General features: G+C 44.4%; 1 long non-coding RNA gene across 1 annotated transcript; it reads left to right on the forward strand.

The window, feature by feature from the left end:
* The first annotated feature begins 1,893 nt into the window (after positions 1-1,893).
* LOC115152011 (uncharacterized) lies at positions 1,894-3,343 on the forward strand. Its single transcript, XR_003867402.1, has 2 exons — positions 1,894-1,968; positions 2,084-3,343. It is a non-coding gene; the product is annotated as an uncharacterized LOC115152011 (long non-coding RNA).
* The last annotated feature ends 21,000 nt before the right edge of the window (positions 3,344-24,343 follow it).

Raw genomic sequence — 24,343 nt, forward strand, 5'->3', positions numbered from 1 at the left:
GGTATTCACCTGGAATAGATTTCAATTAACAGGTGTGCCTTGTTAAAAGTTAATTTTATTCCACCAAACTTTACTGTTGGCACTATGCATTCGGGCAGGTGTGTTAAGCGGAGTGACACAGTGGAAACCCAAGAGCAGACTCAGATGAGGAAACAGGGATGAATGAACCAAAATATTTATTGTTACACAGGGAGATATGGAGTGCAGAACCAGGGAAGCTCGGATGAGTTGCAGAAAAAACAGATGTGGAGACTGAGGTTGGAGTTAGCTGAGTATAACAGGGTAAACAAGTCCTGAGGGTAATCCAAGGTAGTGGTGGTGAGTAAAATCCAGAGGAAGGTAGTTGGGTGGTGAGATTTGGAACGGGAGACAGGAGCCAGAGACAGAGTGGTAAATGAACAGAGATTACGATCTGGCAGAGTGGAAGTGGCAGGACTGAGTATTCATAGAGGTCTTGATTATGGAATGAGTTGCAGCTAGTAGGGATCTGCTCTGACTCCAGCACACCTGTCTCCAACCACACAATCACACAGAGAGGGAGAGGGAGAGACAGTGTGTACAGGGGAGTAACTGCAGGTCAAGAAGACACCGGATGAACACCAGAGGGCGTAGCAGGAACAGATGTGACAAGGTGGTGTTCTCCTGGCTTTCTTCAAACCCAGATTTGTCTGTCAGACTGCCAGATGTGAAGCGTGATTCATCATTCCAGAGAACGTGTTTCCACTGCTCCAACGGCGGCGAGTTTGCACCACTTCAGCCGATGCTTGGCATTGTGCATGGCTGCTCGGCCATGGAAACCCATTTCATGAAGCTCCCTACAAACATTTCTTGTGCGGATGTTGCTTTCAGAGGCAGTTTGGAACTCGGTAGTGAAGTGTTGCAACTGAGGACAGACAATTTTTATACGCTAAGCGCTTTAGCACTCGGCGGTCCCGTTCTTTGAGCTTGTCTGGCCTACCACTTTTTGGCTGAGCCGTTATTGCTCCTATACGATTCCACTGCACAATAAGAGCTTTTAAAGTTGACCGGGGCAGCTCTAGCAGGGCAGACATTTCACAAACTGACTTACTGGAAAGGTGGCATCTTATGATGGTGCAACGTTGAAAGTCACTGAGCTCTTTAGTATGGCTATTCTACTGCCAATGTTTGTCTATGGAGATTGCATGGCTGTGTGCTCAATTTTATACACCTGTCAGCAACGGGTGTGGTTGAAATAGCCAAATCCACTAATTTGAAGGGGTGTCCACATACTTTTGTATATATAGTGTATTTATGGCTTATGGCTTTCCTTTATTTGACTCATTTTCTAACCAGGTGCATTAAATATTTTCAAATGATCAACATTTTTCTTGTTGAAATACATAGCAGAAGATCAAAAGTCAGGGTGTGGAACAATTGCCTTCGCATTGCAAAACAGTGAAAAATAGAAATAAAATGCTTTTGAAAATGACCCCAAAACATATATAAATAATAAATAACTAAGTGTTAGCTTATTTTAGTGCCAACTTAATATCTTAAATCTACCCCCGGAAAGCAAAAAAATCTAGTATTTGCTAAATCGGCCTACATATTGAATAACGTTACAACATTGAAATGTGCAGGTGAGACCTTACACGTTCAGCTTGCTTTCTCTAGTGAGGCAGAGGGGAGGGAAAGTTGACAGGTATGTGTGTACTGGAATGCACAGCTGAGCCACACCTGTGGGAACCTTCTCTAGCCATTCTTGGGGACCTGGCCAATCCCCTTTTACCCTATTGGCCAATCTCCCAGTGACAGACAAAGGAAAGATCAGTGACTGTGCAGATATATTGAGGCCTGACTGAGAGCCAATAGGAGACAAGGAGTAAGGTGGGGCCATAGTGTAATAAAACTCTTCACTGAGGTGTGTCCTCAAAGTTACTTTGCCTTTGGGATGTGGATGAGTACTTAATGGATACTTCCATGACTGGTCAAGACCACAAATGAAAGGTATTCCTTTTATCAAACAGACTGACTACTAATAGAGATGATTGCCTTTTGGAGAATTTTCGATGGTGAATCTCTGGTGAACCACGACTTCACTCTATCTACTTCTACTTTCCAGCTGTTTGTCAGGGCTGGCTAGATGTCGTGGACCTGACCTGAATGGCCACCACAGTAAAGGTGATGTGTAGACAGAGAGTGGGAGAACTGAGCGTGTAAGACATCCAAAGAGGTTAGCTATGAGGTCAGATGTGTTTTGGGTTGGATTTTGGATGTGTTCTCAGTACAGTAGCTTTCTGCTTTTCAAAATGTGTTGTAAGAGTGTAATATTGTCGACCACATCTCCTTATCACTTTTCCAGCCCAGCTATCCATTCTGTATTCGTTGGACGGAGAACTGATAAGGGCATGTGTCTGACACTTTCCGCCAATGATAGAGAGAGCTGTACATAAAATGGTACTACAAAGAAAAATTATTTCCTGTCCAGCAGCAGCATTACTACCTGTATCCTTAACTGGGTCATTTGGGTAAGTGGAGTTATATCTACTCCAGTCTCAATATGTTACAACCTATTCATAACACTTGTTTGCTTCTTTTTCACAGAAAACTATTTAAAACATTTCTCGGAAAACTCATGGAATCAATCCTCTGAATGCATGTATTTTTTGTATCCCTTCGGGTTGCTATTGTTTGCAAGACATTTGGTGACTCATACTAGCATTCATAGCAACTTCATTCTGTATAGAGGTCAATCTTCTATTATTATGTATGAGCAATATGAATTGTATGCTTTACAAAAACACAATAGCAATCCAAATCCTCCAGCCACACAAATGGCTAAGATTTGCTAGGATAAACATGATTTCCTTTAGTGAGTAAATGTGGCTAATCTGCTCATTCAAAAACCAGATTGTGCATCTGTTTGATATTCTGATGTAATTCAGAAGGCTGAATTCAACCTGGTGAATCCAGGCAGGACCCAGAGTGGAGCCCCTCTACACAGCAACAGGTTGGAGACAACATGGGCCACTAATTAAACATTCACTGCATGAGTTGACTGCCTACTACAGACTGTACTGAGCTCGAGATGGGTGCTGTGAGAGAGAGCATTCCTGAAACTGTGGTGGCAGGCATAATTACAGAGCAGCAGCACTCAGACAGTCAGGTTTGGCCAACATTTAAGGCCCTAGGGCAAAATCCAAAGCACACTTCAAATCATGGTGTCTAATATATTGATGTAATATTTAAATGATGCATGAGCGTCATGATGATCAAACTCATTAATAAAAGATGAGATGTTATGTGGTTTTCAGGTAAAAATGTAGAAAACGTGAGATATACTGACGACAATTATGATGAAAATAAAAAGCTAATTGCTGTTTTTGTTGACTCATCTCTGTGTGAACTAGTAAATGCTTCAAATGTTGACTGAATATGGCTAAACAGAATAGCTGTTTTTAAAATGGACTGTAATTTGGTATTACTAATTACTAAAACAATTTTTATTTAAAAAAATATATATATTTCACAGTTATGCATTTTATATTTTCACCTCTGAATTTCTTGAAGCTATAATAGTTACAGTATCAATATGTCAATATCAAGCACACAAGTTGAATTGGCCAATGGCTGAACAAATATGCAGACACTATTGATAATTCACAAATAGATTTAGTGTGACAGATAAGAGCCATGAGATGTTTAGTCAAGGTAGTCTGCGTTTTCAGTACTAGACTGCAGCTACGTCTTTAAACACAAGAGGGTATTGTTCCACAACCTATGGATTTTCCTTTCTCCATTTTCACCGGGAGTCAAATAGGTATAGTACAAAGTAATGCATATGCAGTACATCAATAATGTACTGCATTTAGCCTAGTGGTTAGAGCGTTGGGCCAGTAACCGAAAGGTTGCTAGATTGAATCTCTGAAATGACAAGGTAAAAATATGTCGTTCTGCCCCTGAACAAGGCAGTTAACCCACTGTTCGTAGGCCGTCATTGTAAATAAGAATTTCTTCTTAACTGACTTGCCTAGTTAAATAAAGCTAAAAAAAAAGAATAATCATACAAAATAAAAATAATACACTTACTTTGAAAATGTTAAGAAGAATGAATGCAATCATTTTAGATTAGCAATATGTAACATGATTATTAAGCACCTCAAACACACAAGGTCAGTCAATGTTGTCTCTAGGTGGGCAGCTTTTTAGAAATACACAATTTTACTTCAAGCACTGTCAGTTGTCAAGTGAAGGGCTCTTTCTTTCTTAAAATCAAATCAAATCAAATTGTATTTGTCACATGCCGAATACAACAGGTATTATATAACCTTACCGTGAAATGCTTACAAGCCCTTAACCAACAATGCAGTTCAAGAAATAGAGTTAATAAAATATTTACTAAATAAATTAAAGTAAAAGGGGGGTGTGGGAGGTCAATGTAAATAGTCCGGGTGGTCATTTGATTAGTTGTTCAGCAGTCATATTGCTTGGGAGTAGAAGCTGTTAAGGAGCCTTTTGGTTCTAGACGATGCTCCGGTACCGCTTGCCGTGCGGTAGCAGAGAGAACAGTCTATGACTTTGGGCCTGCGCCTGGAACCTACTAACATACCCCGTTTAAAGGCACTTAAATCTTTCATGTTACCCATTCAGCCTCTGAATGGCATACATATACAATCCATGTCTCAAATGTCTCAAGGCTTAGAAATCTTACCTGTTGTCTCTCCTTCATCTATATGGATTGAAGTGGATTTTACAGGTGACATCAATAAGGGATCATAGCTTTTACCTGGATTCACCTGGTCAGTCTATGTCATAGAAAGAGCAGGTGTCTTTAATACTTTGTATATCCCACTGATTAAAAAAAAAAAAAAAAAAAAACCCACTGTCTTCAGCGAAGAAAGGGAAACTCCTTTTCAACTGCATGGTCTTATATAACAGTATACACTGGGTGGTTCGAGCCCTGAATGCTGATTGGCTGACAGTCGTGGTATATCAGACCGTATACCATGGGTATGACAAAACAATTCTTGCTACTGCTCTAATTACATTTGTAACCAGTTTATAATAGCAATAAGGTGCCTCGGGGTTTGTGGTATATGGCCAATATACCATGGCCAAAGGTTGTATCCAGGCACTCCGCGTTGTGTCGTGCATTAGAACAACCTTTAGCCGTGGTATATTGGCCATATACCACACCCCCTCATGCAGTATTGCTTAATTATAAACAACTGATAAGATCTTACATTCATACAGAAATACAAATGCAAAGACCCTCAAAAACACCAAGGGAAATGGCAATGAAAGGGAATTGTGTAACAGACACCTGTACTCAAACATTCTTGAAAACCTCATTTACATAACAGTCTCATACTGTTTTACACAGCATCTGCTCACACAGACCAATGCAAAGACATGATGTGAAAAAGACATGCTTAAATTGGAAGCTTCGGTACATCCTTTCTTATTTTACCCCATGGTAACCATGGGAACCATATCAAGAGGTGACAGTCTCGTAATTGAGAGTTGGATTTTGCTGCACTCCATAATGCAATTTTGCACCTGTGGAGAAAGGGTATTTATGAAGACAAAAATGTGCGCTCTGTTATGATTGGCCTAACAGATGTCTACTACAGCGGTCCTCTTAAGCACAGTTGGTAGAGCATGTTTGTGGGTTTGATTTCCGGGGCCACCCATCAGTAAAATGTATGCACGCATGAAGGTAAATTGCTTTGGATAAAAGTGTCTGCTAAATGGTACCTATATATTATTATGTCTATCACAGACCATGTTTACAACCACAGTTTTCATGCGAGTAAAGTCATACTATATAAAAAAAATGCCGACAGATGATTTGTTCATTAGAGCTTTCTTTTCAACACCATTTTTTTCAAGCTTTCTTTTCAGCACCATGGAGTGATACACCTGGCTATCAGCGGAGCTTTATCTGGCAGCAAAACAGTTAATTCAGCCTCATTTACTGCCTTTTAAAAAACGTAGCTGATATGGCTGACTTGCTTAAACAAATGTGGTTTCTACTGACAATTGAGATGTAAAAACTATGGCACAAGTGTCACAACTTCCGCCGAAGTCGGTCCCTCTCCTTGTTCGGGCGGCGTTCGGCGGTCGATGTCGCCGGCCTTCTAGCCACCGCCAGTCCACTTTTCATTTTCCATTTGTTTTGTCTTGCACACCTGGTTTCATTCACCCAATTACCTGTTTATTATTTAACCCTCTGTTCCCCATGTTTGTTTGTGAGTGATTGTTTGTTGTATTGTGGTCCGTATTTGTGGGCTTGGTAAATCTCTTGTATTTTGATGACTTTGAGTAAAGTTACTTTTATTTACTCATCTCTGCTGTCCTGCGCCTGACTCCTCTGCACCAGCTACACATAGATCCTTACAGAATCACTCACCAGCAGGAGCAGACGCCCTGTTACAACGTCTGGGCACAGCCATGGATCGCGTGTTGCAGACGATGGATCGTTGGGAGAGAGGAGGAGGTTTTCCAGCGCCTCCACCAGCCCCACTACAACAGGTCCCACTGTCCACCCCTCTTTCACCTGGTCCCAGCGGGATTCGACTCGCGCTCCCGAGGGAGTATGATGGGACGGCTGCCGGATGCCAGGGGGTTCTACTACAGCTGGAGCTCTACCTGGCGACCGTCCACCTGGCTCCTTCGAGGCGTGAGAGTGTGTCCGCCCTCGTCTCCTGCCTCTCAGGAAAAGCCCTGGAGTGGGCCAACGCCGTATGGAGTGAGGGAGACGCCGCGTTGGACCATTACGCAGAGTTCACCCGCCGCTTTCAGGCAGTGTTCGACCACACGCCTGAGGGTCGAGTGGCGGGTGAACGTCTGTTCCACCTGAGGCAGAGAACAAGTAGGATTTCGCCTTGGACTTCCGGACCCTGGCCGCCAGCGCAGGATGGAATGACAGGGCCCTTATCGATCACTACAGGTGCAGTCTGCGTGAGGACGTCCGTCGGGAGTTGGCCGAGACACCACCCTCACATTGGACCAGCTGGTGGACATGTCCATCCGGCTGGACAACCTGCTGACTGCCCGCGGACGTCCGGATCAGGACTTGTCAGTTCCATCCCCCAGCACCTCCGCTCCGACACTGAGAGGTGCTGCACTTAGGGCGACCGAAGGAGGGGCCATTCCCTGCACCATCTGTGGCCGCAGAGGGCACACTGCTGGTCGGTGCTGGGGAGGTTCCTCTGGAAGTCGAGACAGCAGGCAGGGCACTCTCGTGTCACCCCAGGTGAGTTGGCACCAGGCTCACTCAGAGCCCCCTGTTGCTCACATGTTTATGTTTAAACATTTTCCTGAGTTTTCCCCGCATTCCCAGCATAAGGCGCTAGTAGATTCAGGCGCAGCTGGGAATTTTATTGACAGAGCATTTGCCCGTAGTTTAGGGATCCCCATTGTTCCTGTGGATATGCCCTTCGCTGTACACGCCCTAGATATTCAACCATTGGGGTCGGGGCTAATTAGGGAGGCCACTACTCCACTGGGCATGGTTACACAGGAGGGTCACAGGGAGAGAATTTGTTTTTTCCTTATTGATTCTCCTGCGTTTCCCGTGGTGCACCTTGGCCAAGGATGTGAGGGTTTATGTTTCCTCCTGCTCGGTGTGTGCCCAGTGCAAGGCCCCTAGGCACTTGCCCAGAGGGAAGTTACAGCCCTTACCCGTTCCACAACGTCCGTGGTCGCACCTATCAGTGGATTTCCTCACGGATCTTCCTCCCTCACAGGGTAACACCACAATCCTGGTCGGGCTTTCACCCCCGAGAGTAATGGGCAGGTGGAGAGAGTAAACCAGGATGTGGGTAGGTTTCTGCAGTCTTATTGTCAGGACCGGCCGGGGGAGTGGGCGGCGTTCATCCCCTGGGTAGAGATGGCCCAAAACTCGCTTCGCCACTAACCTCTCTTCCTTCCAGTACCTACTGGGGTATCAGCCGGTTCTAGCACCTTGGCATCAGAGCCAGATCGAGGCTCCTGCGGGGGACCAATGGATGAAGCCGGAAGCTGGGTCCGCGGTTTGTGGGGCCATTCAAAGTCCTGAGGAGACTGAACGAGGTTTGCTACAGGTTACAGCTTCCCCCAGATTACCGTATTAACCTCTCGTTCCATGTGTCTCTCCTCAGGCCGGTGGTGGCTGGTCCACTCCAGGAGTCTGAGGTGCGGGAGGTTCCTCTGTCCCCTCTGGACATCGAGGGGGCCCCGGCGTATGCTGTTCGAGCCATACTGGACTCGAGGCGTCGGGCGAGGGGCCTTCAGTACCTCGTGGAGTGGGAGAGGTACGGTCCGGAGGAGAGATGCTGGGTGCCGGTGGAGGACGTTTTGGACCCTTCGTTGTTGCGGGAGTTCCACCGTCTCTGTCCGGATCGCCCTGCGCCTCGTCCTCCGGGTCGTCCGCGAGGTCGGTGTCGATGCGCAGCTGGAGTCGTGCATTGGGGGGGGGGGGGTACTGTCATGATTTCCGCCGAAGTCGTTCCCTCTCCTTGTTTGGGCGGCGTTCGGCGGTCGACGTCACCGGCCTTCTAGCCATCGTCGATCCACTTTTCATTTTCCATTTATTTTGTCTTTGTTTTACACACCTGGTTTCAATTCCCCAATTACATGCTCTTTATTTAACCCTCTGTTTTTCCCATGGTTTTTGTGCGTGTTTATTTGATGTAGTTCGGTCCGTTTGTGTGGGCTTGGTATATCTACATGTATTTGATGATTTTTGAGTAAAGTTACTTTTATTACTCGTCTCTGCTCTCCTGCGCCTGACTCTGCACCAGCTACACTCAGACCATTACAATTAGGCTATGCACTTTGAAGCTTTGCGGAAAAAGAAGTGGACACTAGTGTGACGTTTGACAATACGCATTACAGTCCACAACATTGATTTAGGTAAATAGCTGTGGGATGGGGCTGGGGAAATTTCACCCCTCTACAATTAATGAATGTTGAAAGTTAACACTTAATTTTATAATCCACTGACAGGGCAGTTTCTAAAACATTTCAAAATGTATTTTTTGATATTTTCAATAAACCACTAACTCAAGCTGAACTGGAAGAGGTGCAACTATGGTCCATGTTGTGTCTACAACTCTCTCCAGGGTCCCAGTGAGCCTAATGCAGAATAAGAACAATGCACCTCCCACTACTAGCCAACAGATTGCATGTTTCAAGCGGCACATCAAAATCATTAGTATAGCAAACATCATTCACAGTCCTCACGTCAAACAAACAAACCAAATCACATTACAGATACCCTGGTCCAGTGCAACTTGTAGCAAGTGGGATACAGCACTTTATACAATTAATCTTGACTTCTGCAGCTTGTTTTGTGTGAGCTTTAATGTGGCAGCCAGGGGAAAGTCTTCAGGGTTTTAGTGTTATTTTGGCAGGAACATTGCACTCAGTGTTGTCTCCATAACTACCTTGAAACAAAACGGTAGTCAGAGCACTGGACAGACAAGGGGACCTATACATCATGCAATAATTGCACACCATTGTGCTCAGTAATTACACACCGTTTGAAAGTGCGACCTGGCTCTCCGTATTTTACTGCTCTGTGACCCGCTAGGCTGGCGCCTGGTCAGAGGAGATGGGGAATGATTTAACCTCAGAGTTACACACAGGGATACTTTGATGTACACAGACAGATATGGAAAGTACAATGGTACTGGTTCTGTGACAGGAGAAAATAGAGGGAATGAATATTCTCATACCAAATGAATACACCAGGGCAAGAATGCACAGATACAGAACCTTACAGAATAGAGCAGAAACAAAATGACCAAGTACTGTATAGAACTAAAAGCTAATATTGTACTGAGCAACCAGAAGTAATATACACAAATACAATTTCCCTCCCTCAACATAGTTTATACACGCACACCATCCCACATGTTAAGATATGTGAATGAGTCCATTTTTGTTGAGCAGGGAAGAGGTGTAGAGCTTGATACTCTCTCTGCAACTGCTTGAAGACTGAAAGGGGGCGGCAGGAATTGGGGATCTGGAACCCAAAATGACTGCCTGTGATTGGCTGACCCAACGGTGTGATAAGGCACCTGACAACCTGGTCCCTAGCAACTAATCAGTTTGGCTAGGGCCAGAGGTATGAAGGAAGGTTTATATATTATGTCTCTGAGAAAGGGCTGTAAGATGGTGTGCCAAGAGACACCGGCAGGTAATTCTGTAACACTATTTGTAAAGCCGAAACTTGTATGGCGGTGATGGCTTGCGTCAGTTCCTTTGAGGGTCTGGTTTGAATAATCTGGATTTAGTTTGATGTTTTCAATGACAACCCATGAAAATATATTGAGGATAAGAGATTTAAATGCAATTTTATATAACCTGATTATTTATATAAAATCAACATGACTTTTGAACTAGCTCTTGTTTTGATGTTTCTATGACAATCAATGGAAACGTTTTTGTAAAAAGAGATAGAAATAATCAAATCATATAAAAATGTATTTGTATCAAATCAACACTTGACTTTATCTGTCCGGTGTGGTGGTTAATTTCTTTACTATCAAATGAGGAGAGACAAACTTATCACACAAGTCAGAGTTATACTTAAACCAAATCTTTAATCACTTATTAATAAGGGAGCAAGTCAATACAACGCACACATATAAAGTGAATCGATTGACTGCTCTACGATAATGATGGCTGGTCGACGATTCACGCTCAGATGATACTCTGAGAGCCCCGAGACAAAAGGTACAAAAGGTATTTTATAGCCAAGATACACCCCTTTCAACCTACATGACGAACAACAGATGTATAGAATGGGTCACAGGATTAAGATTTGTATGAAAGATACTTATCATTCACAGGAGACAGTATCTGCTGTGTCAACAGTTGTCATTGTGTAGAGACCAGTGTCTGGCCCCCCCAACTCCATACTGGAGCCATGTCTCCCTGGTACCGTATAGAACAGAAAAATTACATTGTGTGCTCTACGTCCTCATACATAAATTTTTCTCCGCAACAAGTTTGGTGGAACAAGTTTGGTGGAAACACCACTGGAGGGAAAGTGCACATCTATTCTTTACACAGATTTTTTAATATTCACATAGAAACGTGTCACCAATTGGATGGAAACCTAGCTACAGGCTAGATAAGGGGAGAGCATGGTGAGATGTATGTATGTCTCTCAGAATTTATTATTTCACCTTTATTTAACCAGGTAAGCTAGTTGAGAACATGTTCTCATTTACAACTGCGACCTGGCCAAGATAAAGCAAAGCAGTGCGACAGAAACAACAACACAAAGTTACACATGGAATAAACAAGCGTACAGTCAATAACACAATAGAAAAAGGTCTATATACAGTGTGTGCAAATGGCATGAGGAGGTATGGCAATAAATAGGCCATAGTAGCAAAGTAAATAAAAACAATGTGGGGATGAGGTAGGCAGATTGGGTGGGCTATTTACAGATGGACTACGTACAGCTGAAGCGATCGGTTAGCTGCTCAGATAGCTGATGTTTAAAGTTAGTGAGGGAAATGTAAGTCTCCAGCTTCAGCGATTTTTGCAATTCGTTCCAGTCACTGGCAGCAGAGATCTGGAAGGAAAGGCGGCCAAAGGAGGTGTTGGCTTTGGGGATGACCAGTGAGATATACCTGCTGGAGCGCGTGCTACGGGTGGGTGTTGTTATCGTGACCAGTGAGCTGAGATAAGGCGGAGCTTTACCTAGCATAGACTTATAGATGACCTGGAGCCAGTGGGTCTGGCAACGAATATGTAGCGTGGGCCAGCCGAGGCCGGCCGAGAGCATACAGGTCGCAGTGGTGGGTGGTATAAGGTGCTTTGGTAACAAAACGGATGGCACTGTGATAGACTGCATCCAATTTGCTGAGTAGAGTATTGGAAGCTATTTTGTAGATGACATCGCCGAAGTCAAGGATTCGTAGGATAGTCAGTTTTACTTGGGTAAGTTTGGCGGCGTGAGTGAAGGAGGCTTTGTTGTGAAATAGAAAGCTGATTCTAGATTTGATTTTGGATTGGAGATGTTTGATATGAGTCTGGAAGGAGAGTTTACAGTCTAGCCAGACACCTAGGTATTTGTAGTTGTCCACGTATTCTAGGTCAGAACCATCCAGAGTAGTGATGCTAGTTGGGCGGGCGGTGCGGGCAGCGAACGGTTGAAAAGCATGCATTTGGTTTTGCTAGCATTGAAGAGCAGTTGGAGGCCACAGAAGGAGTGTTGTATGGCATTGAAGCTCGTTTGGAGGTTAGTTAACACAGTGTCCAAATAAGTGCCAGATGCATCTGCGTAGAGGTGGATCAGGGAATCACCCGCAGCAAGAGCGACATTGTTGATATATACAGAGAAAAGAGTCGGCCCGAGAATTGAACCCTGTTGTACCCCCATAGAGACTGCCAGAGGTCCAGACAACAGGCCCTCAAATCTTACACACTGAACTCTGTCTGCGAAGTAGTTGGTGAACCAGGCAAGGCAGTCATTTGAGAAACCAAGGCTATTGAGTCTGCCAATAAGAATGCGGTGATTGACAGAGTCGAAAGCCTTGGCCAGGTCGATGAAGATGGCTGGACAGTACTGTCTTTTATCATTGGCGGTTACGATATCATTTAGGACCTTGAGCATGGCTGAGGTGCACCCGTGACCAGCTCAGAAACCATATTGCACAGCAGAGAAGGTACAGTGGGATTCAAAGTGGTCAGTGATCTGTTTATTAACATTTACATTTTAGTCATTTAGCAGACGCTCTTATCCAGAGCAACTTATAGTAGTGAATGCATACATTTCATACATTTTTTCTCCATACTGGTCCCCCGTGGGAATCAAACACACAACTCTGGTGTTGCAAACACCATGCTCTACCAACTGAGCCACACGGGACATGGCTTTCAAAGACTTTAGAAAGGCAGGGCAGGATGGATATAGGTCTGTAACAGTTTGGGTCTAGAGTGTCACCCCCTTTGAAGAGGGGGACGACCACGGCAGCTTTCCAATCTTTAGGGATCTCGGTCGAAACGAAAGAGAGATTGAACAGACTGGTAATAGGGGTTGCAACAATGGCAGCGGATAATTTTAGAAAGAGAGGGTCCAGATTGTCTAGCCCAGCTGATTTGTATGGGTCCAGGTTTTGCAGCTCTTTCAGAACATCTGCGGTCTGGATTTGGGTGAAGGAGAAGCTGGGGAGGCTCGGCAAGTAGCTGCAAGGGGTGCGGAGCTGTTGGCCGGGGTTGGGGTAGCCAGGAGGAAAGCATGGCCAGCCGTAGAGAAATGCTTATTGAAATTTATCGGTGGTGACCGTGTCGCCTAGCTGGGAGGAGGTGCTCTTGTTCTCCATGGACTTTACAGTGTCCCAAAACCTTTTGGAGTTAGAGCTACAAGATGCAAATTTCTGTTTGAAAAAGCTAGCCTTTGCTTTCCTGACTGACTGTGTGTATTGGTTCCTGACTTCCCTGAACAGTTGCATATCACGGGGACTATTTGATGCTATTGCAGTCCGCCACAGGATGTTTTTGTGCTGGTCAAGGGCAGTCAGGTCTGGAGTGAACCAAGGGCTATATCTGTTCTTAGTTCTACTTTTTTTGAAAGGGGCATGCTTATTTAAGATGGTGAGGTAATTACTTTTAAAGAACGACCAGGCATCCTCGACTGACGGGAGGAGGTCAATATCCTTCCAGGATACCTGGCTCAGGTCGATTAGAAAGGCCTGCTCGCTGAATTGTTTTAGGGAGCGTTTGACAGTGATGAGGGGTGGTCGTTTGACCGCGGACCCATAGCGGATGCAGGCAATGAGGCAGTGATCGCTGAGATCCTGATTGAAAACAGCAGAGGTGTATTTGGAGGGCAAGTTGGTCGGGATAATATCTGTCACGGTGCCCATGTTTATGGACTTAGAGTTGTACCTGGTGGTTTCCTTGATAATTTGTGTGAGATTGAGGGCATCTATCTTAGATTGTAGGACTGCTGGGGTGTTAATACAAAAAAGACGGAAAATACAAAAAGTAAACGAGAGGACAACAAACCACGTCTGCACTGCTAAACCATCTTGGATTCAGCTTGAATGAATATGGTAATATCCTTTGGGGTGATTAAGAATATCCAAAATATAGCCATCAAATTACAACAGAGTATTTGTTTTTGGAATACTTTATGTACAGTATTGTCAGAGTAAAGAGTTGTTGTATAGATGAAAATGTAAGCCCTTTAGTATATGTAGTCTATATGATGCTCATTCCATGGACCAACTGATGAAGGATTTGGTGAGACAGTGAGGGGTGTCTACATTCTGATGAGGCCGAGACATCATGTGGTGGATTTTGGGCTGTGATCTGATAGGCCAGACAGCCAAAGCCTTCTTTCTTTAGAGACAAAAGATGGAAACCTATCACCATGACGACACATAAGATAAAGGAAAAAGGAAGACGGGTGAGTGGACATCTCTTGAATGAGCTGTAAGGACACTAACAGCTTGGTATCATATCACATTCATTTTGGATAAGACGAATCTGAAAAAAGGTAATTCAGTTAACATTTCCATTGATTTGTGTTGACGTAATCAGCCTCAATCCCCTCTGTTGATGCAGGTTATATCTGGGAGTGAAATAATCTGCCCCAAATCCAAAAAATTCTACTATCAGCAATGAGAATACAAAACATGGATGATAAGATGATCACATATAGGAAGTTTAAGGATGTGACATCAAGTCCTCATTCCCTATGATTTTAATCATGAAAGACAGAGAAAGTGTGTGATCAAGTTAAATTGAATGGGTGAAACACCTCTCCATCCATACTAGGTAGTAGCAGACCACCCATTGGTGCTTGAAGCACCCCACCACCATCTGCTCCCATACTAAGAGTTCAGCCAGCAGGTCACCCACTCCTTCCGACAGCACGCCACACCTAGCAGGAGGCTGTTCAGACCCTCATCAAGGATTATAACACAACCATCACATCACACACCACATCACACATCAGACACACTGACTCAATGGAAGTGATCCCAGAACACGTTCATCATGTTTAGGACCAGACCTGGGTTCAAATAGTATTGGTTCTCTTTCAGATACGTAAGCTGCGCTTGATTGTACTTGCCTGGCACAAAGACACACACAGGCTAGCAAACACTACACACACGTACACTGTGGTGCTGTTGTATGGTGATAATGTACATTTTTGTGTTGTGGATTATTAGTGTAATGTTATTTGATGTACTGTTTTATTTGTAATGTTTTGTATATTGTGTGATGTGCCTTAATGTGTTTGGACCCCAGGAAGAGTAGCTGCTGCCTTGGCAGCACAGGGTTGTTCACAGGGTTGTTCATAGGGTTCACAGGGTTGTGCTGCCTTACTATGGCTTGTCACATGATTGGGCCACCGCTCCCTGATGTCAGACTCAATAACACTAATGACAAGATCGAGCCAACGCTGTGATTACAGAGGGGAAGAAAATAACACTGTCGCGACTTCGATTGAAGAACTAGAATTACTTCTGACAATATCAATTAAATCCGTGCCTCACTGGAAGCCCCGCCTTCCACAGGTGATAACCCTTCACGAACCAGAACCAGGCGGCGCGGGCCAAACCGGTGTTGTACCTCGTTTGCCAGCGCACACTGCACACTGCCTAAGTGATGAAACCTCACAAAAGTGTGCGCTGCCCAACTCGCCACAGCACAAATATCCTCTACAGTCAACCCTTTAAATAATGCCCAAGACGCTGCCAGACCACTGGCTAGGTAACCCTTTGCTGCTTTATGCCAGTGAGCCTCCACAATCAATGGGAGAGGTGCAGCTTAGAAAGCACCCTGCCACGATCTTTATTAGAAACAGACAAAAAGCCTGTTGCATGACCGGATATCCCGGGTCTGCTCAATGTATGTGTGTAAAGCTCGTACTGGACACAGGGCATGTAAACCTTTGGGGGCAAAGGCCAAATTAGGACGCAACGTCACCTTAGAATCGCAATGGATAATGCTTGGAGATCCCCAACGCGTTTAGTCGAGGCCAAAGCCATGAACAAGGAGGTTTTGTATGAGATGATCTCCAGCTCCACAGACTCCAGTGGTTCAAAAGGGGGCCTCACACAGAGCATCCTAAACTAAATCCCAAGTCAGCGCAATAGGTTTAGAAACTGGTCTGATACAGAACCACACCGCCAGGGCACTAGCCCAATAGGCAGACAATCTCCGCAAACCAAGGTTGCGTGGGCCAATAGGGATCCACAATTTTTTTTAAATAAATAAACCAACAAGCTTAACAGGCGCACCCTCCCCAACGTCGGCTGAGTCAGCTCCATGGTGGAAATGCATAAATGAGTCCGAGGCCACTGGTGAGCCAGTGTGTCCGTTCCCTACTGTCCATACCCCCGGAATCGAGTTGTCTTCATGCCACGCACCCCACCACAGGATACAACTCAGCCCATGGGAGCCCCTGACAATAGCATAGAGGCCCACCACTGGGTCAGGGTCAGTGGTGGGCCAAGCGACCAATTAAGGCCGCAAGATGCATCCAGGTGAGTCCCGAGTAAGCGGCACTGGCGAAAACACACTGTGACCCAGCCGCAATTTGGCTAAGCAGAGCCCAGACATTCTGTTGGCATAGAAAAGCAGAAGCATGATACGCGAGTGAGTCAAGCTTGATACCCAGAAACGGAATGAGCTGAGATGGAATCAGACAGCCTTTTCTGGTTTCTTATGAAGCCTAGAGACTGAATACGGGACAGTAGCATGGATCTGTGTAACCCTGCTTGCTCCCTCTACTCTGCTGCCACCAGCCAATTAACTGTAATAGCCGGCGGCTTGTGAGAATTCTGAATTTGTAGACTGAGGTGCCTGTTGAAGGCAAGTAGGTCTAGAACGGGCACAAAGTCCCATCCCTTTTCGGAACTAGGAAATACCGTCTGTACTGTACCTGCATTCCTGGATCTCTAAAAATAGGAATCACTTAGATGTCCTCCCTTCTCCAGAAGCAGGCATTTTTTCACAGAATGGGCGCAGAGAAATCGGGAACTGATGTGAACTTAGACTGAGAAAAGCTAAGGGATTGGTTAAGATATGGCTGAATTATTGATAAATCAAGAAATCATATTATACAGTACGTGTCCATTTAAATACTTTGTAAATGTCCTATTAACTTAACTTTTTAGGGGCCTTTAAAGACATTACACACACTGAACAAAAATATAAATGCAACAATTTCAAAGATTATATGAACTGTAACTCAGTATAAGGAAATCAATCAATTGGAATACATGAATTAAACCCTAATGAGATGCAGGTGTAGGACATGCGGCCTACTCGGTTAAAATTATAGGCTAGAAAATGTCATTTTAATTTTGAAATAAAAGAATATGGGTATAATAGGGCCTATTTAAACTTTCTATAATTAGTAGGCTGAGCATATATATACCTTTCATAATATTTCCCTTAATGTTGTGCAACCTGCATATTATACCTCCCCTTTCTCTCTCCATTGTTGCTTCATTCCTTCCTCGCTGTCAACAGTTACAACTTATTTAATTTAACTGTAATGACATGCTTGAATAATATAAGACTAAGACGCTTTCGCATCTCTGCACAAAGATTGAACGGTTATGATCTGAACATATACAGACCCATAGCCATTTGTCGATATTAACATAATAAGGAATTCCCCCTCAACCACACCCACAAATTGGGGAAAACAAACATTCTTTCCTATTGACCCCCGTTGTAAAAGAGTCAACTTCGTCGTAGATTTTTAGTTACACAGAAATAACAAAATATGCTGAAAGGTTGCAGTGTTGTTCAATGTACATGTAACCGGGTCAAAAATCCTTACCTACAGTTCGCAATGCTCCCATGCAGGGAAATAGAGGCTGTGAGAAGAGCCCTGTGGCTTCAGGTTATTCGGTGGGGACCCGGTGTCCAAGTAGGCTACACGTAGCTGTGTGTGGAAAAGATGAGATATTTAACTTGTTTAGTATAGTCAGCTTTTAACTCCACGCACTACTTGTAGCTGTATAGTCAGTTTGTTTGGCTAGCTTAATGTTCTGGTCGGTAGCTAGCTAGCACTCTCTCATGTGGCTGCAAGCACAACGTACAATATTACGTTTTTAGTAGTGAGAATGCTTGGGAGCAGACAATGTACTTTTCGTAAATGTAGTTTTGTAATTGACATAAACAAGCAGACAACTTTAATAAAGGTAAAGCATTTGCTGTGTAACGCAGCTGCGTATTACGCATGAGACAGAGCCTATAAGTTTGTTGGATAAGCTTCTTTCATTAGCTAAATATACAGTGCATTTGGAAAGCATTCAGCCCTTGACTTTTTCCACATTGTGTTATGTCACTGCCTTATTCTAAAATGTATTAATACATTTTTTTCCTCATCAATCTACACACAATACCCCATAATGACAAAGTGACAAATGTATAAAAAAATGTATTATAAAAAAACATAAATACCTTATTTACATAAGTATTCAGACCCTTTGCTATGAGATTCGAAATTGAGCTCAGGTGCATCCTGTTTCCATTTGCATAGTCTTATGTTTTTTTAAGTAATGGAGTGAGAGTCAGCTTTGGCAGTGCGGATAGCCTCTGTGACACAGAGAAGAGCAGTCTCAGTTGAGTGATCTGTCTTGAAGCCTGACTGGTTAGGCTCAAGAAGATCATTCTGAGAGTAATAGCGAGAGAGCTGGTCAGAGACAGCACACTCAAGTGTTTTGGAAAGAAAAGAAAAGGATACCGGTCTGCAGTTTTTGACGTCATCGGAGTCATGTGTGGGTTTCTTGAGGAGGGGCCATTTTGAAGTCAGATGGGATGCAGCCAGTGGTTAGGGATGAATTGAGGGAAGTGAGGAATGGGACAAGGTCTCCAGAGATGGTCTGGAGAAAAAATTGAATGTTTGCATTCAAGGGGTGAGATAGGTCTGTAAAGCCTATAGGGAGAGGAGCGAACAGGTATAGAAAACACACATAGAGAGTGTACAAAACATTAGGAACAACTTCCTAATATTGAGTTGCACCCCCGAAAGCGTTCCACAGGGATGCTGGCCCATGTTCTGAGGAAGATGGCACCAATAGAGATGGCAGCTTCACTTCAAGTCCTTAGGAAACAGCATTATTTAGTTTTTTTTATGTATTATTTCTTACATTGTTAGCCCAGAAAACCTTACATACAGCCGGGAAGAACTATTGGATATCAGAGAGGAGTCAACTTACCAGCACTACGACCAGGAATATGATTTTCCCAAAGCGGATCCTTTGTCGGCCCCACGCAGGGCATTGTAACTAATTCCAGAGGCCGACCCAAAACAACGCCGTCGGAGGAGAGGGTGCCGGAGCGGTCTTCTAGTGAGGCTTCGTATGCTTGCACACCACCCACCGCTTCTGAGTATATTACTCGCTAATGTCCAGTCCCTAGTTAACATAGTCGACAAAATTAGGGCAAGAGTTGCTTTCAAAAGAGATATCTGGGATTGTAACATACTCTGTTTCACAGAGACATGGCTAGCTGGGGACATGCTGTCGGAGTCCGTAGAGAAAACGTGATTTTTAGTGCATCGCGCCGACAGGAACAAACATCTCCCTGGAAGAAGAAGGGCGGGGTGTATGTATCATGATTAACAACTCATGGTGTAATTGTAACATACAGGGACTCAAGTTCTTTTGTTCACCTGACTTAGAATTCCTCACAACCAAATGCCGACCGTATTATCTCCCAAGAGAACTCTCCTCGGTTATCGTCACAGCCAAGTATATCCCCCCGCAAGAGGATACCAAGACGTCCATCAAGGAACTTCACTGGACGTTATGCAAACTGGAAACCATATATCCTGAGGCTGCATTTAATGTAGCTGGGGATTTTAACAACGCTAATCTGAGAACAAGTCTACCTAAAATTCTATCAGCATATCGATTGCAGTACACAAGCGAGTAACACACTCGACCACTGCTACGCTAACTTCCGCGATGCATACAAGGCCCTCCCCGCCCTCCTTTTGGCAAATCTGACCATGACTCCATCTTGTTGCTCCCCTCCAATAGGCAGAAACTAAAACAGGAAGCACCCATGCTTAGGTCTAGCCAACGCTGGTCTGACCAATCGGATTCCACATTTCAAGATTGCTTCCATCACGTAGACTGGGATATGTTCTAGGTAGCCCAGACAATAACATTGACATATACAATGACTGACTCAGTGAGCGAGATTATAAGGAAGTGTATAGGAGATGTTGTACCCACTGTGACTATTAAAACCTTCCCTAACCAGAAACGGTGGATTGATGGCAGCATTTGCGCAAAACTTAAAGCATGTACCACCGCATTTAATCATGGCAAGGCGACTGGAAACATGACGAATACAAACAGTGTAGTTATTCCCTCCGTAAGGCAATCAACAAGCAAAGTGTCAGTATAGAGACAAAGTGGAGTCACAATTCAATGGCTCAAACAAGAGACGTATGTGGCAGGGTCTACAGATAATCACGGATTACAAAAAGAAAACAGCAACGTCTTGCTCCCAGACAATTTAAACAACTTCTTTGCGCGTTTTGAGGACAATACAGTGCCACCGACACAACCCACTACCAAGACTGTGGGCTCTCCTTCTTCATGGCTGACATGAGTAAAACATTTAAACGTGTTAACCCTCGCAAGGCCTCCAGACGGCATCTCTAGCCGCATCCTCAGAGCATGCGCAGACTAGCTGGCTGGTGTGTTTACGGACATATTCAATCAATCTCTATCCCAGTCTGCTGTCCCCACATGTTCCTGTTCCCAAGAAAACTAAGGTAACTGAACTAGATGACTATCGCCCCGTAGCAAGTCTTAGTTTTGGGACAAGACCGCCACTGAGAAAAGGGGGGAGACTGAAGTACTAATAATAATCGTTAATTGTCTTGCAAAGGTGAAGAGCACACCTCCCAGTACTAATTGCTGATTGCCTAGGAGAGGAGAAACCACTCCCCATCCAATACAACCACTGATTACGAAGACAACAACAGTCACATATTGCCCTGCCCCTTAATCCTGGTTGATGTGTCAACAATCATCTGCAAGTTATGAGCAGTCAGCAGTTCACACAGAAAGTAAGCTACTGGGAAGACAGGCAGGACTTAAAGTAGATGGCCCTAGTTGACGTAAAGTCAGATAGTCTCATGTTCCTAAAACGTGTTTTTAGTAGCGTGAATCGTTCCTGCTCACATTGAGGTGAAGAGCGGAAGAATTGACGTGATTCTAGCTCTTCAATCGAAGTCCCCATAGTTGTGTTGTATCGAGAGTACAGAGTGTAATGGAACACATGCTTTCTTTATTTCATTATATTTCAGGAGAACACATAAAATAAAGGGTCCTCAGTTGACGAATAAAATCATTCAGCTGGGTACAGTACAGTGCAGCAAACTACACTACAGTGCTTACACAATTACCATATAACTGTCATAAATCTTCCTTCCAGGGCTTGTTTTTTCCTCCTCTAATTAAGATTTTTGTGTTGTTGGTCCTCCGTCTCCAGCTGCTTCTATGATTGTGTGTATGTTCCCTTTCTGTATGCCAAAGGATGCTGACAAGAACTCGCAATCGGATCATGAGCTGTCTGCTGATGAAATCTTCATGCTTCTGTTTTTCAACACAGACTGGAAGCCTGGCAAAGCACATGCAAATGAGAGACGTTCTGCCATGATGATTTCCTCGCTAAACTTCCCAGCTCCTCATGATAATCTGTCCTAAACCAGATAAGCTAAACAAGGCAGGCGGTGAGGGAAAGAAAAGGGACAAGCTCTTTGGCCATGCACACCAGTGGTGGGTTTGAGATCAAAAGGAAGACCTTATGTAAAATATGGTGGTGGATCTTTGATGTTATGGGGCTATTTTGCTTCCACTGGTCCTGGGGCTACTTTACCCAGTCCTCAAGCACAGACAAAGGATATCAAGGAAATGGAAAGATTCTGTATGGAGGATTGGTCTAAAATCCCTCCCAAAGTATTCTCCAATCTCATTAAACCTTTTAGAAAAAGGCTCAGTGCTGTTATCCTAGTAAGGGCAGGGTACCGGATTATTGAAAACAGGGGTAACCTATCTTTTTGAGAACATTGTTTGTTATTTGAGCAATTGCATTAGTATAAATAATTGAACAGTTTCTTTCAGCATACAATATAGGTCAGTATTTGTATTTATTTTATACAGTATTTTTTGCACATCTTTAAGGGCCAATAATTTTGGTCATGACTGTATCTTCTTCTCACAGAGTGCCTGTGTACTTTCTTGCCATTCATCCATCAGTAAATGCATAGTTATATAGGCAGTTACAGTATACACTGAGTTTACCAAACATTAAGGATCCCTTCCTAATGTTGAGTTGCACCCCCAGTGTAGGGTTGAGGCAGTGGGCTATAAATGGAAAATCACAGGGGTTGTATATATATATATATATATATAAGGGCACAGGAACCAAAGTGCACCCTCCATGCATATTATAGACAATCCTCAGCTTCAACCAGCTGTCTTACTGACCTTTCACCCCAAAGTACAAATCAATGGACCTTTCCAACTATGTAAGACACAGGGTAGGAAGGTGAATATTTAAAAAAATGAATTCATAAAAAGGTAGAGGTAGCAAAGTAGAGCGGGGACAACACATTTGAAATGAAATGGTGTTCAGATAAAGTCTAATCAACGGTAGATTCTAACAGCAGTGTGCCTGACAGATGTCAAAGCTCCATGACCATTTCAAGTAATAATTGAGCTTCAATCACTCATTCTGTCATTATCATAACAGAAACTATGTGCATGGCACCTCTGAGTACTAGGGCTTTTAATGCTAATGATACTGATCTGGGTGGATATTATGCAAGAATTGACGAGCTAAATCATTTCTATGCTCCCTTCGAGGCAAGCAACGCTGAGGCATGCATGAGAGCATCAGCTGTTCCGGACGACTGTGTGATCACGCTCTCCGTAGCTGACGTGAGTAAGACCTTTAAACAGGTCAACATTCACAAGGCTGCGAGGCCAAACGGATTACCAGGACGTGTGCTCCGGGCATGTGCTGACCAACTGACAGGTGTCTTCACTGACATTTTCAACATGTCCCTGATTGAGTCTGTAATACTAACATGTTTCAAGCAGACCACCATAGTCCCTGTGCCCAAGAACACGAAGGCAACCTGCCTAAATGACTACAGACCCGTAGTCATGAAGTCAAAAATTCACGTCCGTAGCCATGAAGTGCTTTGAAAGGCTGCTAATGGCTCACATAAACACCATTATCCCAGAAACCCTAGACCCACTCCAATTTGCATACCGCCCAAACAGATCCACAGATGATGCAATCTCTATTGCACTCCACACTGCCCTTTCCCACCTGGACAAAAGGAACACCTACATGAGAATGCTATTCATTGACTACAGCTCAGCGATCAACACCACAGTACCCTCAAAGCTCATCACTAAGCTAAGGATCCTGGGACTAAACACCTCCCTCTGCAACTGGATCCTGGACTTCCTGACGGGCCGCCCCCAGGTGGTGAGGGTAGGTATTAACACATCTGCCACGATGATCCTCAACACTGGAGCCCCTCAGGGGTGCGGACTCAGTCCCCTCCTGTACTCCTTGTTCACCCACGACTGCGTGGCCAGGCACGACTCCAACACCATCATTAAGTTTGCAGATGTCACAACAGTGGTAGGCCTGATCACCGACAACGACGAGACAGTCTATAGGGAGGAGCTCAGAGACCTGGCCGTGTGGTGCCAGAATAACAACCTCTCCCTCAACGTAACCAAGACTAAGGAGATGATTGTGGACTACAGGAAAAGGAGGACCGAGCACGCCCCCATTCTCATCGACGGGGCTGTAGTGGAGCAGGTTGAGAGCTTCAAGTTCCTTGGTGTCCACATCACGAACAAACTAGAATGGTCCAAACACACCAAGACAGTCGTAAAGAGGGCACAACAAAGCCTATTCCCCCTCAGGAAACGAAAAAGATTTGGCATGGATCCTCAGATCCTCAAAAGGTTCTACAGCTGCAAAATCGAGAGCATCCTGACTGGTTGCATCACTGCCTGATACGGCAATTGCTCGGCCTCCGACCGCAAGGCACTACAGAAGGTATTGCGTACGGCCCAGTACATCACTGGGGCTAAGCTGCCTGCCATCCAGGACCTCTTCACCAGGCGGTGTCAGAGGAAGGCCCTAAAAATTGTGAAATTCCCCAGCCACCCCAGTCATAGACTGTTCTCTCTACTACCGCATGGCTAGTGGTACCGGAGTGCTAAGTCTAGGACAAAAAGTCTTCTCAACAGTTTTTACCCCCAAGCCATAAGACTCCTAAACAGGTAATCAAGTGGCTACCCGGACTATTTGCAATGTGTGCCCCCCCATAATCCCTCTTTTACGTTGCTGCTAC

Source organism: Salmo trutta, chromosome 17 (genome assembly GCF_901001165.1).
Source record: "Salmo trutta chromosome 17, fSalTru1.1, whole genome shotgun sequence".
In the NCBI taxonomy this organism is placed as follows: domain Eukaryota; kingdom Metazoa; phylum Chordata; class Actinopteri; order Salmoniformes; family Salmonidae; genus Salmo; species Salmo trutta.